We start from the raw sequence: 18,307 nt of genomic DNA, 5'->3' as shown, positions 1-18,307 counted from the left end.
GCAGTTGCATTTGCACACTGTGGTATTTGCACACAGTTGCATTTGCACACTGTGGTAGTTGCATGCAGTTGCATTTGCACTCCACGGCATTTGCCTGCAGTTGCATTTGCATGCTGTGGCATTTGCATGCAATTCTATTGCATGCCATGGCATTCGTACGCTATGGCACTTGCTTGTCAGGGCCCACAGGTGATGGAGGTTGCTGTGCTGCTCAAACCAGCTCAGGAGCTGTGGCATTAGCGCTGGAAGTTAACCCACATATCACACTGAGATGCAATTTGCCCCCCCTGTGCAATGGAGCAGCCGTTGCCCTTAGACCCCACCACCTCCCTCTGCACTGTCCCCTTGTCGCAGCCATGCCATGCATTGCCCTGACTTCAAAAGCCGGTGGGGACAGAAATCAATGGCTCTTGTTGGAGAAGGCAATTAGCTGAGCGCATTAATGACATCCTCTATGCCTCTACGCGATGCTACCAAGAGCTGTGAGCACCGAGAGCTTTCCCTGTGTCCCAAAGGGCAGAAGGCCGGTTCTTAAGGGCAAAACCCATTGAACCCCACAGCTTCTCCTGAAGCTTTAAATCCCTGCAGCTCCTCCAACAGCCAGCACGGCTGGCAGGGGAAGCAGTAAATGAAATAAGATACTCTGCAGAGTTTATTTGCTACTGCTTTTGCCATAAAGCACGGCTTAAATTTCACTTCACCCGCTTTCTTGCTTAAATGAAGACTCATCTTCAGCTTCAATCTGCCTAACTGCTCCTTTCCCACTTATTTTTTACTGCCTCCAACACTTCTCTCACCTTCGCTTATTGGCTGCCAGTAAAAGTGCCGGAGAAGCGCCTTTGGGGAAAACTTTCTCCACTAAAAGAGGTGGATTTGAACCAAGCAGAAGCTGCAGGCATTTCTGCAGCAGCTCACCTCCAGGTGAGATGGGGTCTTGCTCCCCATGGCCACCACCTGGCTCCCTGGTAGCAATGTGCTGCACTCCCAGCCCTGACTGCTGCAGCCCCATCCCCTCTATGTGATCTCCCCCTCTCTTCCCCTATGGCCACATTCATTCCCCACAGGGTGGCTCAGCCCCATCCCTCTGCAGGGCCCATCTTTCAGCACATGTCTGCTAACGAGCTTCCAGGTGTACGGCTATGTGCAGAGAGCCATTAGCAAACAGCTCTAATTACTGCATGGATGCCACATGCCACCTGGGGCTGGTGACAAAAACACAGAGAGCAAAGCCAAGCTATGCAGGGCACACCGAGCTGGAGAGCAGGGTGGTATTTATCCCCCCAAATTGGGCCAGCAGTATGCAGCACTGCGAAAATTGCTTTTCTCTTTTTTTCTTTTTTTGCTACAGCAAGGAGGAAAGAAGAAAAAAATCCCACAGCAGCAGCCAGGCTCACAAGCTGCTCGGTCTTTCGGTTCGAAGCAGGATTTCCTGCTCACAAAGCAAACCTGGTGCCCAAGTGCTGTGTTTGCTGCAGCCCCTGGGCCACACAAGGCCCTGCCACGGGGATGCTCAATGGGTGCCCTTGGCCAAGGCTGGGATCACCCAGGAGGAGCAGGATGCCTCATCCTGGGGTGCATTTCTCATCTCCTTCTTGCAGAGTTCAGCTCTACGCCTGCCCTCAGCACACAGCAATGTTTCTTTGCATTATGGCACTGCTAAGCTTCTTCCCTCACTTGCTGCCACACTGGCATCTTGGTGCACTCATACCCTGCCTTGGATTAATCCTCATCTGCTTATCGATGGATGCTGTAAGCACCTCTGGGTCCATGCCCCTCACAGCAGTGCTCCAACCCTCCTCCAGCCCTCAAGGACTCGCACCATGCCTGCTATCTCCTGCCCAGGCAAGGCATCATGCCCGAGCTGCAATGAGCTTTAGATATTCCTTTGAGGCCATGCCACGGGCTTGGGGTTGCACCTAAGGATGATGGAAGCCCACCAGCCCCACATGGCCATGGTTGGATGGCTACTCCTGGGATGCTCTTGGGGTTTTTGCACCTTTTTTATTGTCTTAAGAGACCCAGGAAAGTTCAGATAGGTTTTCCCCTGACTATCCCCTGATAGGATTTCCCCTTGCCCAAGAAGTTGTGGGTGCCCCACTCCTGGAGGTGTTTAAGGCCAGTTATGTGGGGCACTGGCAATCTGATTTAGTGCTTCATCTACCAGTTGGCAACCCTGCATGTGGCAGGGGGGTTGGAACTCGATGATTCTTGAGGTCCCTTCCAACCCAACCCATTCTATGACTCTATGACAAACATGCTGTTTTTCCACCCAATAAGTCAAGATCTTTTCTGCAGAAAGCCATGCTTTTTAAGGAAACATCTCCTCAGGAGCTCCCCACAGCCCTGACCTGAGATCTTGTTTGTTTTCTCTACAAGAAGTGCCCCATAAACTTACTCTTGCTGAGCCGGATATGCTCAGTGTCACCTTTCCCATTTTCTTGCCATGATCAAGAATCAATTTCTGCATATAGCACTGGCTTTTTGCAGGAAGGGCTCACCATGCCCTTGTGCTAGCAATTCAGAATAAGGGAAAACTGAGGCTTTTCACTGGGGGGGCTTTGGTGAAAATTTGGCCATGTGTTAATTCGGAGGATTTCAGCTGGCAGCCCTCACCCAGGCAGATCCTTCCTATTGGAAGGGATTCACTCTGAGACTTCTACCTGCAATGCCAGAACAACACACACTTCATTACTGCCTCCTCCCCAAGGAAGGTTATTTCAGCCATTAGGTGAAAACCCTGAACACCTGATGAATTTTTACGTGCCTCCAGGACCACAGCAAAGGCTCTTTTCACAACATTTCCACACCTTTATTTTCCTTCATTTTATTTCCTTGGGAGGGGAAAAAAAAAAAATAATAACACGGCTGAGCTGTATTCGTTTTGCTATTACCAAGCAAGGCGTTCAGCCTGTGCATTTGTCTGACTACTTTTCTAATCAAGCTAACCCCAAGAGCCAGCAAACCTGCCAGCAGCCTGCCTTGGGTTCAGTCGGTACAAATTAGACCAAGGCTAAAGGAAGATTAACGTGACAAAAGTACGTGTCATCTTTGAAAATCACGGGTTGAGCAAGAGCAGCAGAGCCATGCAGTGTCCCCGAGCAGAAACTCCAGCAGAACGGGGCTGTTTTTAATTAGACGCTCTGATTTGTATTTACAGTGAGGAAGAAGAAAGTGGTTGCTTCGTGCAAAGATCACACAACACTGAGCAAGCAACGTCGGCATCCCAGCACCTTTCTATGCTAGTGCCCTGGCCAGATGATCAAAGTGCTGCAAGACCCGAAGGGCTTCCTCCAATGCATCCACAGAGCAAATTCCTCTGGGAGTTGGTGCAGAGATTGCACTGCACCTTGCAAAGATGGGCGCAGCGCAATGGGCACAGAAAGAGCTGGGCACAGTGGATATGGACAGAGGTGGGGACAACGGGCATGGACGGAGCTGGGCACAAGGATATGAACAGAGATGGGTGCAGCACAATGGGCATGGACAGAGCTGGGCACAGCATAAAGGGCATGTACAGGGATGGGTACAATAGGCACTATAGGCACAGATAGAGTGGGGCACTGTGGGTAGGGACAGAGCTGGGCACAGCACAGTGGGCATGGACAGAGCTGGGGACAATAGATATGGACAGAGCTGAGCACAGCACAATGGGCACAGACAGAGCTGGGCACAATGGCATGGATGGAGCTGGGCACAGTGGGTGTAGACAGAGATGGGCACAGTGGGCATGGACAGAGCTGAACTCAGTGGATATGGACAGATCTGAGTACAATGGGCATGGACAGAACTGGGTACAACGGATATGGACAGAGCTGGACACAAGTGTATGGACAGAGCTGGGCACAGCACAATGGGTATGGACAGAGCTGGGCACAGCACAATGGGTATGGACAGAGCTGGGCACAGTGAGCATGGCCAAAGCTGCTGGTGTAGGAGAAAGAATTTGAGAAATAATGGAAGATTTGAGGATAGCTATGTTCCCTAAGAAGGTTTTACTTGTAAAGAAGAACAGATGGAGGGAGAGGCAGAGAAGGAGTTTGTAAGAGATTTAAAAGTAAGCCAGTCCTGTGAATACAGGTTTTACAAGGCTCTTTAATAAAAACCAGAAAGCCTTGAGATGTAGCAATAAAAACCGACCACATAACCTACAAATAGCTTCTGGGGGAGATGATTATAGTGCCAGGAAAAGTAATGTGTATATGTCGATGGATAGAAACCCCAGAAAGACAAATAAAAGCCTCAGAGAACGAGCCAGGGATAGTTTATGAACTGAAAAGGAAGAGAGTTTTGGGTCATCCATGCTTAGCTGTGAGCCCAGACACTGGGCAGCCACTCAGCAAAACCCCCAAAGCAGCCACCCTGAGGCTTAAACACTCTTTGGTGAGCAACCGGGAAGGTCTGGGCAGGAACTGGAGTAACTGGAAACAGATGGGATTGAGCAGTGCTGCCTGAGAGCATCTCCACGCTCAAGGCTGCGTAGCCCAAAGGTGGTGGGAAAGTTTCATGCGAATCCTACAGCAAAACCGTGTTTGAACCCGGACCTCCTGCAAAGACCTTGCACCTCCCAACTCCCAGCTGGAAACCAAAAAAGCCCCAAATAATTAATTCCTCTCAGCGGGGGAAGTACAATAAACAATCGCGTTCTCATTGAGATTCAACCAGAGATTTTTTTTCCCCCTGATATTTCAGCCGGAAAAACCATTGTTCTTGCAGAACAATGTGCTTGTTTATGGATTCCAGCAAGAGGGAACAGCAGAGCTAATGGAGCACGGGGGCACAAAATACAAGCGCTGCAGAACAGCAGTGAACTGAGGGAAGTCAGAAAGTGCCCAGCACTGAGAAAGAAGTTCAGAAGCCCTCCCAGTATGGCATGGTGAAGCTGAGGGCTCAGACGTGGTCTGCCTATCTTCACCGAACCTCAAGCAGCTGTGGTAATAAAAAGAGCTGGGGAGGGAGAAAAAGTGCAAGGAAAAGTGGTAGAAGGATGGGAACAGACACTGAGGAGAAAGAGAATTGGGAGTACATGAGTTTGTGGCCACACAAAGGAGGAAAAATAACGTTAGCCCTGCACTCAAGATGAGTTTCCTCTTGGAGCCAATCAACTGCATCACCCACAGCCGTGGCTGGTGCCATGTGCCCCAGTGTCCCGGAGAAGCTCAAACCCTCCCTGACTCCACAGGAGGGGTGGATATCTTCTGGGGAAAAAAACAGTGCTGCCCATTGACGAGCCTGGAAACGGAGAACAGCTTTTTCCATTTACGGATTAGAAAGTCAAAGGTGTTGGTTTCACCAACACGAGTCAGCCCCACCGAGGGTTGGGATGCACAGATTTCAGGGCAAAAAAAACCCACCGGATCAGAGTGTGTTTTAGTAAATGCAAAGATTAATCGGTTTCTGTCATCTTCCAAAGGAAATCATCACTTTTAGGGTATGACCTACGCAGCCAGACCTCTGTGCTAAAGGCCAGCGCACACTGTATTGCTTTCCCACCCCAGTCAGTGTCTTCACATCCTCACACGAAGCACGAATTCCTCAGAAGAGCTGAGTCAGGTCACAGATTAGTTTCATTATTATGCATCTTTATCCAAAATGGTTCTCTGCAGATGGGAACGCAGTCACTGGGGAGATCTCATGCAATTAACTGGTTTTGCTGAGAATTTAATCAGTTTTGCTGCACAAACTGGCTCCTGAGGTTAGACCTCTGCAGTTGGATCTATGCGAACCTGCCAGTGGTTAGGAGACTCCTTCGTAGGCTCTTGGGGGATGAACAACTGGTTTTCATTTGTATGACAGGTGTCAATCCACAATGGCCCTAAAACATCTGGCACACTCCCTTCCTTGGCCAGATCCCAGTGCCATCCCTTCGCTGATTGACTGAGCTGCTCTGAGGGCACCCAACAACCAGAGGATGCTCCTCCAGGTGCAGGAGCATCTCTGATGGTTCCACCAAGTCTTTGTCCTGTCACTGCTCTGCCTGCATGTGGAGATGGTGTTTCCTCAACAAGGACATCTGAGCTGTGAGGTTTTGGATCCAGCTGTGGCCAGATGTGATGCTTTGGTTGATGCTACTCAAGGTACAGAGGTCATGGTCCTCACCTGCTCCCTTATCAGATGGTAGATCCAAAATCTCTTAGCTAGTGTAAGAACTACTCTTTCTTACGTCCCTAAGCACAGAAATGTCCACCCCAATGAACACACATGAAACCAGCAGAAGACAGAGCTGTGGTCCCACCCCTGTGATCCCATCCTACTGACCCACGATGTCTCAGTGTCCATAAAAGCAAGGGCAAACTGTTCAAAACCAGCTAAACTTTCTCTTTCCTGGATGGACTTCACTCAGATGCTCAGCAAAGCTGCAGTAATCATGATGGATAAGAGGGAAATTTGGTAAAGAAACACTTCATAAATCAAGACAATTAAAAAGAAGAAGAAAGCATTCAAAGCATAAGTAACCCTGATTTTAAACCACACTACATTTTTGGGCTGTTTGTTTGCAAGCACCCTGAAGACAATGGCTCTGCACGACATTAATTTTCGTTACAAAGCTCCAGGCAGTGAATCAATTTTACCTGGGTTACATTCAGCTCCAACAAAAAAAGGAGCAGCGGTGAAACACCCTGACTGCTGCAGGGGCAGGTGGTGCAGAGCTGCCTGGCTCATCATGTCACCAAGCCCCTCCACACCCATTTATTTTGCAACCAGCTGCTCTCAGATGCTAAAATCCCTGTTTTCCAATGAGTTTTCCCTGGGAAGATCCTGTGCCTTTTGCATCTGCTGTTGGGAAAGGCTGAGACCACACAGAGCTGCTGCACACCCTGGGGAGATATGTGAGCTCCCTGCAGGATTTGCTGTTTGCCTTCATGTGAGAGAGCTTCAGATTAGGTTGACTCATGGTTCTATGATTCGATGGTTCTATGATTCTATGGTTCTGTGGTTCCATGGTTCTGTGATTCTATGGTTCTGTGGTTCTACCATCATATGGTTCTTTGGTTCTACCATCATATGGTTCTATGGATCTATGGTTCTGTGGTTCTATGATTCTGTGACTTTGTGGTTCTATGGTTCCATGATTCTATGGTTCCATGGTCCTATGGTTCCATGCTTCTATGGCTTCATGTTTCTATGGTTCTATGATTCTACGGTTCTGTGGTTCTATGGTTCTATGACCCGTCCCTTTGCTCTGACCCTATTCACACTCAGGGCTATTACCAGCTCAACACAAACCAAAATAATTCATATATCCTAAGCTGTAAAAACCAAGTGCAGAAGTGAGCTGCAGATGTTTAGGCACAACCACATGGCTCATGTTGATCGGTAAAACCAAGGAAGGGAGAGTGAGATCTGTACAAGGTTGTACCAAAAACTGATGATTTTGCCTCACTTCCAGGGCACCCACTGCTTTCCCAGGATCCTGGTGATGATGAGAGGAGAGTAGAGACCAGCTTTGGAAAGTCCCATGCTAGTAATTCTGTTTAATAATGCCATAAAGGAGAGGTAACCCCCCAAACAGGGTAAAAAGCACACATTCCTGTGCATTAGCATTATTCCCCTCTTTCAGCATGAGTGGAAAAAAAAATTCAATGTCTGCATTTCCATTCCTGCAAACACACAGATCCCAGGGAAAGCCTCGGCACACAGCATGCAGAGCTCTCCCTTTCAAACCCATCTGTCTTTAGCACAGGGAACGGATGCTCCAGGTGATCAAACACCTTTCTGGTCCAGGAGCAAAACAGATTGGGCTAAGCAAGACAATGCAGCTGGCATGCTTCTGGTGAAGTTGCTGTGATAAAGCAGTGAGGGCACAGCAAGTCGTGAGGCACCCAACAAGCTGCAAGGGTGGTTTCCAAGCCTGCAGCATCCTGGGTCTGTTAGCATGCTCTGGAAGCTGCCCCTTGGCAATGGTAGCAAAGCAACCAGCCCCACTGGGCCACGTTTGGATTAGGGTTAGGCATCCATCTTTCCAAAGCATGGTCCATCTGTGGGGAAACAGTTTTTCCACTTCTAGCTGGTCCAGGCCATGCAAAGCAATACTAGCTTTTGCAAGGACGTTGCTAGCATGGAAATACCTCCAAAGCATCCTGCTGCAGAAGGGTGCTGCTCTCACGCCAGGTGCCTGGAGCAGACTTGGTGCCTTATCCCCAGCTGCTGTTCCACCGGTGTCCCACCTGGCTGCACCATGCCCATGCAGGGCTGGGGATGTTTGGATGCAGCTGGGGGGAGCTGCAGGAGCCCAGACTGGCCCATCTAAATGGGAATGTTCCTCTGGATATCATCCCGAGTCAGTGAGCCCTCCCTGAGCCCTGCTTAGGGATCTTTGATCTGTGCTGAGCTCAAAGCAGAGGAAAACCAACACAAAAACCCAATGATTTATCCCATCAGCGTCTGAACTGATCACTGGGGAGAAAAGAAAAAAAGAAAAAGAGCTGGGATTAGGGGCTTAATGAGGGTGAGCACTGATTGCAGTGTCTCCGATTCTCTTTGTAACTGTCGCGCTGGTAGAGCTGCTGCGGAGTTACGCCGATCTTAACGTTATGCTCTATCCCTCACAGCAGCATTAGCAGCCCCAGGGGCCGCATTAAGCTCCAATCTCTGGCTGATGGCAAGGCTCGGCCGATCCCAACTGCAGCAAGCAGCCCATGCACGGGGCAAGCAGAACAGCAAGCCTGCTGCCAGCACGGCGCTGCATCCTCATCAGCATCCTCCAGCATCGTCCCCCGCTTGCATCCAAGCACGCCTTAGGGAAATAAGCTCTTGGCCAAAAGGCAAACCTGCAACGCAGCCCCAGCACTCTCCCTCCTGGGGGCAGGACCTGTGTTCAAGCTCTGCAGCCCTAGCAGTACCAAGATATACGGATGTCGGCTGCCTTGGCTTTGTCTCCTAATTTAGCGGTTCCATCAAAAATGTAATTAAGTTTGTCTGCCGTGATTTGTTCTTAATAAACCCGAGCTGCTCGCGGTTCTGCTATCCTCTCGGTGTTTATAGCGGTTAATATTTGCCCAGCAAATTTGCTGGGATTTGAAACGAGATTTCTATAAACTTGTGTATAATATCTAATTAATAAACAATACCAATGCGCAAGAGGAAGAAAATGAGCAAGGCCCGGCGCTCAGACTTTGTGAACTCATTAATTCTGCCATCGCTCCGCTCTGTGGGGGTGGGATCCCGTGCCCTGGGCTCACCAATCTCCTCCTGCACCACTGCACAGATCACAGCATCCCCGCACATGCTGCCATGCCTGGAAGCCTCCATGAGCATCTTCAGAGCTGCAGAAGGTCACTGGCTCCTTTAGAGATTGATTTCTGGAGAAACCAAGTGCATCAATGGCCAAAAGGCTCTAGTTTATGAAAATCATTCGTTCCGTCGTACATTCAAATTAATGTCAATATTGGGTGACCGCATATTGTGGGAGGAGATGAAAAGACCCAAAACCAAAAGTCAAAAAGGACAGCAAATTACAGGAGGAGGGCTTTGGTTTGCTCAGAAATGTCAGAAATTAGGGTTATATTCTGTTCTGATTGAAAGGTGGCACTCATGTGGGTGCTCTGCATGCCCAGCCTGGCGCTCTCTGTGTGTGGGGTGGGCATGGGGACGAGGAGAGGTGGGCAAAGCATGGAGCCAAGCTTCAAGGCTAATCTGTAGGAGCAAGGGTACCTCCCCACTAAGAAAAACTTCTACCCCTGTGAGCTCCTCCATGGGGCAGAGCAACGGCCGTCCCCACACTGTGATGGTTTGCCCCCAAATCCCACAGACCCAGCAATCCCCTGCAGCCCCCTCCCCATCACCTGTCCCAGGGGACTCTGCTCCATGGTCTCCTGGCAGCCCCTGCGCGCCGTTCCCCACTCTGCTGCATTTAGAGCTGCTTTCCTCCTACAAAGTAGATGTTTACAGTTTGTAATGGTGTTCCAATTATGAGCTGGGAAAGCACCTGGAATCGAGCCTGTCTCTGTTATTTATGGGCAATGTAATCCTAACCCAATAGATACCTCTCATGAAGAAAGCTAACGTTTTTCACCAGAGTGCTGAAAGCAATACCTCACGCTAATAGAGCCTGTTATCAGAGGGAAGGAAGCCTCCACAGCCACTCACTGCCTCCCCAGAGAAGAGCATCTCGCAGCACAGGGATCCAGAGGTCTCGATCATAAAGCAGCATCCTCCCCGTGCTAACAGCATCTCTCCATTTCCCTCGTGCTGCTCTGGTCTCAGCTGGGAGCGCATGCAACTGGAAATTGTTTCACACCTCCCAGATACTCCAGCCTTGCTGCCTGCTTCCCCAAGGGGAGCTGGTCCTCGTGCTGCAGGGGTGAAGGATGCTCGGGCCAGCTGAGCCAGGTGGTTCCTGGGACACCGAGGGTGCCCAAAATCTAAGGCATCACCTGGCTGCCTGCATTGCTCCCCATCTGTGGGGTGCCTGCTGGATGGTGACGCCAGGACTCATAGAACCATAGAGCCATCGAATTGTGGAAACATTAAGGCTGGAAAATACCTCTAAGATCATCAAGCCCAACCACCATGCCCACACATCCCACAGTGCCACATCCACCAGCAGGCCCCAGCTTGGGGGTATTTAGCCTCGTCTTGGTCTGTCTGCACAGACTGTTCCAGGGCAGAGTCCTCCAAGCATCCTCTCCAGGATGCCCAGTCTGATGGGCCTCCAGCCCAGAGAATATCCGCGTATGTAAAATATCATTGCAGCTCATGAAAGTCCACTGGGAGCTAAATGCTTGAGCAAACCCACTCCACTGTCCTCAGCTCTCTTCCCTCTGCGAGGAGAGCAGCGCTGCCAGGGCAGTCGGCTTCATCTCTCTCTTGATGACCTTGATTTTGCGTGACAAGCTGCATACTTAATTAATTAAGGGAAAAAAAAACCCTCTCCGTTCCATCTAAAAGGCCATTATTTTAATTTTGACAGGTAATTACAAGAGAAGAAATGATAAATCTTCCTGAACGCTGTTTGTCTTTAGCGGAGGCATTAATTATGGATGCTCGAACGCTATGGCTGAAGACGTGTCGATGGGTGAAGAAGGACTCAGGACCATCTCGAGCGTGACTTTCTGGTGGGCAGCCCCAGCGCTGTGGATTTCTGTATTCCACACTGAAGAAAGGATCATGCTCTTCTGAAGCTCCATAGCAAGAGGAAGGGATTGAGGCAGCGGAATAAAACTCCCTAGAAGCTCATAGTGGCATGACACACTTGGCCTCCGGAACTCATTGCCATCATAGATCATCCAGCAGCATTTAAAAGGGGTTGTCATTTTAGGCAGATAAGAAAATCCAGAGCTGTATCCAAGGGAAAAAATAAAGAACCAGAACCGCCTGCAAACTGTCTGATCTCTCATGGTTTAGTGTGTTCAGGCCCTTAAATCTGCAGATCCCTTGGTGACACCAGCTCCTCCCTGTGTCCTCTGGAAGAGATCAACACCGTTGGTGATCGTTGGCCATTGGGCTGATCCCAAACTCAGCATCTAATGGCCAACTGCTGCCCATGTTCCCTTTGGAGCAGGCATTAATCTGGGTTGCTGCTCTCTACCCAACCAACAAACCTCTGCCGAAGCTGTAGGATCTCCGTCAGCCCTTGGGCCACTCTACGCTTTGATGGGGTTTGATGAGGAGAACCAAGGGGTCCCACCGCAGCGTGACCTGCGTGGGAAGGGGTTTTCACTGCTCCCTCTGCCTCGGTGCTCTCAGTCCATTGCTCACAAAGACCCCAGGCACAAAAACCATGGGATCTTGTTGTGTTGCTCCTGGTAAAACTGTTAACCCTGAGAGCAAATGATAACTCCTGGAGCCAGAAAGCAAGCAAAGCGCTTGAACTCCCCACCTGAACATCCCAGGTGTAGGGGGGAGCACAGGGATCCCTTTGCTCCCCATTGAACTTCAACCAGCTGGAGATGAGACACCGCTGTCCTCATGTTCCCATGCCCCGAGGCTTGCCAAAATGCTGGCACGCCATCACAAAGTGGTTTTAAGCTGCCGTGGTGCAGCTATTAGTTGCTTATCACGTCCCATGCAATGGGATGAGCAACAGCAATGCAGACACGGTGACAGCAGGATACTGGGGGCAGACTCCTGGAGCAGCTGCCAGGCAGACAGTGGCCTCCCACCCCACTCCTGTTCCCAGCCTTTTGGCTTTCGGTGATTTCCTGCCTCTCTATGAATAAGCAAAAGCACTCAGTGCATCTGGAAGTGTCGTTAGCAGGGTCGTTTGCACACGCTGGAGTTGCAACTATCATTAAGAGGGCGATTTGTAAAGATGAGCAGTAAGTCAATTAGGTGTGACAGGACATTAAAAGCAGTGCCCGACTGCAGAGGGGAGCTGACAGGCAGCTCACATCCCCAGTGCTGGCTGCCTCCTGCTTTGGCCCATCTGCCCATAAAGTCCACATTCAGCAGAAGGATTTAGGTTGTTCTCTGCAACCCAAGCTGGCAGCTGCTCCAGTAATTATGCAGTGCTAGTCTGAAGCATGTGGCGGGGCCCTTGGTGCTCCGGGGGGATGCTGGCACCAGGATAAAGAACCCAGCAGCATCCCATCACCACTGAGTGATGGAGAGGGGCTCAGCTTGTGGAGATCTGCTGGACATAGACAGGAGCCTGGAGCATGCTGCCAGAGCACATTGATGCCAGCATTCATCCCTGCTGAATGTTGGGGGGGGATTTATCTCGTCCTGGAGAAAGCTGGAGAAATGAGCCAGCTTTGGCAGGCTGACCATGGGTTTGGGTGCAGCCCCAAGGAAATCCAGGCTGGTGGAATGGGGAGCGTGGCACTCTAAGAGGGTACCTGCACCCCTTCAGCACCTATTGAAGACCTGTCCTCCTGTGCCATTGCCACAAAGGGTTTTGCCTCCTGGTTTGGAGTGCCAAATTCCCAGTTCTACCAGAAAGCTGAGCTCCCAGCCACCCCAAACGAAGCCTCCTTGCCCCTCCAGAAGCCGTACAACATCAGGTTCCCATGTTTTCCTTGCCAGAGGGCAGGCACGGCATGAAGGCATCCCAGCAAGCTGGGCTGGAGCCAGGCTCCTGCACGAAACACAAACCCCTCCACTGAGCAACCTGCAGAGCACCGAGGGCTCCAGAGCACAGCTGTCAGGCACACGCATCTCCCGTGCATTCACCCAAAAGAAATCACATCCCAAATGCACTGGAAGGGGCCGTGCAGGCTTTGTATGTGCCCAGGAGGAGACCTCTGGGTACCCATGGAGGTGCCCTGGGGGGTGGTCACAGTGCCCCACAGTTATTAACACAGCAAAGGATGCGCTGCCAAAAGAAAGCATCCCCAGCTGCTTAGTCTCACCTAGAGCCGCTTTGTTGTTCTTTGAGCAGCCTCGGACAGAAGCAAAGAATAAATCCAAATTATTAAAGCCCTTAATCACTTCTTGTCATCAAGCACGGAGAGAACGGATGGGGACGGGAGCAGCAGGGACAGCCATGGAACGAGCCACCAGGGCTGGTCTCCCACAGATCCTGGCCACCACCTGGCTGCCCACAGCAGGTCCATGAGGCTCCTGGGCACTTTCTGGTCCCCATCCCACTCCATCTTCCCTTGTAAGCATCGTGGGGCCAGCAGTGCCGCTCTGTGAGGAGCACTGAAGATGGCGAGGCATATTACTATGGTAACGAGACTGTCACGTACCTGAGACAGACCAGGAGGATAAGACCTCCATAAAAAGGGTAGAGAGGTGCAGAGGAATGGGAGGCTTATCCTAACCCAGGAGCAGGCACCAGGTGGACTGGTGGGTGAGATAAAGCTGATGGCGTGGGAGAGCTCTGCTGGGAGCTCAGAAGGGACAGACAGACAGACGGACAGACACAGGGCACCCCAGTGTGGCTCCACCAGGTGGGAGAGCAGCAAGCACTAGGGAGGTGGTGTCCCCGAGGTGACCTGCTGCAGAGCACCCTCATGCAGCCTGGGTAACCCCTTGAGTGCACAGGAAAGCCCACTTCTCCCCTAGGAGACCTGCACACACAGTGCACCACTCTCCCTGCCTGAAGCCTCATTTCTCACCCCTTCCCTCTCCCCCCTGGGTGACTCTGTCCTCCAGAGATGCTCACACTGGAATCAAGTCACCTGGCAGCCTTCTTTTTGAGGGGCTGAACAGCACAAACTCCTTCCTCCCCCCCCCCCATCAGATGCTTTCTCCTGTTCATCCCTCACTGCTGGAGAAAAGAGCCCATCCTGCACCCCCTCCCGGTGTGAGATGTGTAGCAAGTTGGTTCAATCCCCTTTGCCTGCACAGAACTGCTCACACAGGTGCCCCAGGATTCGCAGAGGGGCATTTTTTATCATTTACTCATCAAAGCCCTTCCGATCCCTTAATGAGATGCAATTCAAGGCTGTTTGAAGAAGCAGAACAGCATCGGCAGCTTCTGTAACAATCGACACAAAAGCGTCTTCCAAGTGCCTCTTTTATGTGGTTTTGCCCATCATCGTGGCAGGGAGATAAAGTTCTGTAATTTATTTCCGCTAATACAGTCAGACGGCAATTGATGCTTTTATGAGGGTGACTATGTCTCTGGGTTGTACTGATGTTTATAGGCTGGTAAATTTGATTTATACAGAGCAGCCAGCGCTGCTATTGGTGAAGACACAGTGTTTCCAGGAGAGCTAATACGATTTGCATTGATTAGATTAATAACAATTAAGCAGAGCACAGATGGGTGATTTCCACCCGCTCCAGCCCCAGCAGATGAAGGTGCTCTTTGGTTTCGCAGGTGTTGGGCTCACACCAGAAGGGATTTTGTTGCTCTTGCTTGGCTGGGCATCCCAAGAAGTGGCAAGGAAAGCAGCTGTGCTCACACAGGAGGAATTGCTGACTCCCAGAGCGGTGTGATTTAATGGGAAGGGCGTGCAGCAGGGTGCAGGACATCTTCGGGATGTCTGCTCGCTGGGGAAAGGTGCAGGGGGACTTTATGGCCGCAGCAGCTCCGCTTGCAGCCACAAACCATCCCATCACAGCGGAGTTCCAGTGCCCTCTTGTGCCCAAAGGGTTTATGGAGGGGTCGATGTTTCCATGTCTCTCCGGTGGTAATTTTGGGAAGAGAGGGGGAGGTTCTGCATTGGGATCAGCAGCCCCAGCACGCTCCATAGTCAGTGCTATCCCATGAAGGGAGAAAACCTCACCGAAAGACTGATTTAATCTCATTAAATACCGAGTGCCTGGGAAGGCAGGTGGTGATTGGAGCAGTGTGGGGCAGCCCATTGCTTAGGATAGGGCTGGAAATGATGCTGAGGACCAATCAAGGGGCCTTGCCACTGAGGTCCCCATCCCTGTACCCGGGACACTCAGCATTAAGCAGCACCTTAAGCTGATACTCTCAGATCATCTTGGCTGATACTTCTGGAAAACAAAGGATGTGTCCCAGCTCCGTCCTGCAGTATCCAGCAGCCTTTGCCCCCAAGCCATGGGGATGGAAGGGTCCGAGGGGGACCATCCCCAGGCTCCAGGCAGCGTGACCCAAGCAGAGCCCACCCGAAACCCTTCTCACAGGGATGGAGGCTCCAGAGCCAACCTGAAAGCCTACAACCACCGAGTGACGGTGAAATCTGACAACAAACCCAACCTCATCGCAGCCCAGAGAAGGTTCAGCTTGGAGCCATCTTCCCAGCACCAGTTTAACTCCCCCTGATGGGGAAACCTTCCCCATGTAGGTAAGGAAGACCTGGGTTCTGGCTGATAACTCAAAGCCTCATTGCACACTTGGCTTCTTGCACACACACCGATGCGGTGGGAGGTGTGGGGTCCGACCCACTGGGACAGGCTGGATGAATCTCGGTATTTTTGGTCACATTTGTGATGGATGTGACCTGTTCGCCACCCGAGCAGCAGAGATTGGCCCAGAGCTTTGTGCAATGCATTCTGCTTCCCGAGCAAACATCCCTGCAGGCCAGGAAGAGCTGCAGCCCCCAACTCCGGCCCTTCTGTGCAACACGAGCTGGGGAACCACTGGTGGGTGAGAAAAGCAATGCAGGTGCTGGAAACGTGTTCTTTCGTTTGTTCTAGCTCTCCTGAACTCTCCTCCTGCATGCACTGCCCCAGTCAGATTCGCTGCTCTCTGGATGCTTGTGCACATTCCTTCAGTCATCCTGGCTTTTCCTGGCCCGCTCAGTAGATGCTGTTCCTCCCTGCTGCTTCCCTTCCCAACCCGCCTGTCCCTCCACCTCCCAGGAGTAGCGCTGATAAGCTCACCATCTCCCTTCCATCCCCAACAGCAGAAGTTGGCCAGCAGCATGGATTTGCAATTTATACGTTAATCGTTATCCGCCTCCAGGGACCGCGCTGACCTCCAGAAAGGGAGGTGTCATTGACAAACAGGCAATGGATGCTCCCAGTTTCCATCCAGGGAGGAAGTTTCCATGATGGGTGCAAACGGCACAGTGCTCACTGATGGGGGTCTCACTAATTAAGCATCACCCTGTGCCACGTGACAGGGAAAAGAAGCCGGGATAATTATCCTTCCTCCGAGAAGGTCCTTAAAGCAGCGTGCTCTGCGTTCTGACCCTGTGCTAATGATGTGCCATCTGATGGGAGAGTGGAAAAGGGGAAAATCCAAAGAGGAATTCTAGCCAAGTAAGAGTCGGTGCTCATCACACGAGGAGCTGGAATCAGTGCTGCAGTAATGGGAGCAATGAGCGCGGTGCTGGGAGGCACTGGTCTGCCCCCAGTGTGAGCACAAATGTGCATACGGACACGCACGTGTACACACACATCTACACACATCTATACATGCACACATCATGCAAACACGGGTGCACACACACAGGCACAAATACACGCACATAACACAAGGAAACGTGCATATGTGCACGCATGTGCACACACACATCTACACACATACACACGCACACGCTCGCACACACATGTCCACACGCGTGTTTGCAAATGCACACACTCCTCCACATGCCTGCACAGGCAAATGCATGTGCACTCGGTTTGTGTGCAACACGTGAACACAAACACATGGTCATGCACACTCAGGTGCATGTGTGCTAACACACGCTTGCACACTCATGCTTGCAAAGCAACATGCCTGCGCATGCACAGTGCACGCAAGCATGTACACTTGTACACACATGCAAACACATGTGCACACACTTAGATGCATGTATGCATGTACACACACGTGCACACATGTACACATATGCAATCACATGCACACACATATACACATGCACATATGTGTACATGCATACACACATGTACATGAGTACACACTGAAACACATGTATGTACCCCTACACACATGTACACACGTGCATACATGCACACATGCAGATACATGCACATACGTGTACACACATATGCAAGGATACATACATGTGCACACATGTGCACCCATGCTCACACATGTGCACCTGCAGATGCATGTACACAATGCACACATGTGCACAAATATGTGCATACACATATACAGGCATACATATGTGCACAGATAAATGCATGCAAACGTGTGAACACACATGTAAGCACATACACATTAGTACACATGCACACACAAGTACACACATGTGCACAAAGGAACATACATGCAGACAAGCGCACACATGCATATACATATACACATGTACACACATGCACACACAAACACACATGCAAGCATACACACACATAAACATGCACTAACAAGCACACACTAACACATGCACAAGTGTACCCATGCACATACATGTACTCAGGTATGCATATATGCACGCACATATACATGCATGCACACACATGTATACACATGTACACATGCAGATGCATGTACACATGTGCACACATGCACACACATGTACAAACACACGTGCAAGCATACCCACGTATAAACATGCGCACTAGCAAGCACACACATGCACACACAAACACATGTACACACTTGTACCCATGCACATACATGTAAACATGTACACACGTATGCACACATGCATACATGTACACGTGCACGCACACAGAGCCATGTACACCTGCCCACACACATACACACATGCAATCACGTGCACATACATGCATGCAGAGAAACGTGCACACGTGCACACATATGCACACACATGTATACACACACGCACACACGGACGCACGCAGACGCATGTAAACCTGCCCATGCACACACATGCAAACACACGCACACACGGTCACGCATGCAGAGAAGGGCACACACACGCAAACACAAGCACATGCGCACTGCACGCTGGGGTCGGGGCTACGATAAGGGGCGGGGCTTCACTTGAGGGCGGGGTGAACATCAGGCGTGTAGTCTGGCGGTGGGCGTGGTCTCTCGGGGGCATGGTCTCTTCGGAGGGGGCGTGGTCTCGCGAGGGGCGTGGTCTCTCGG

This window comes from Numida meleagris, chromosome 26 (assembly GCF_002078875.1).
Source record: "Numida meleagris isolate 19003 breed g44 Domestic line chromosome 26, NumMel1.0, whole genome shotgun sequence".
NCBI lineage: Eukaryota > Metazoa > Chordata > Aves > Galliformes > Numididae > Numida > Numida meleagris.
Note: the sequence above shows the minus strand (reverse complement) of the source record.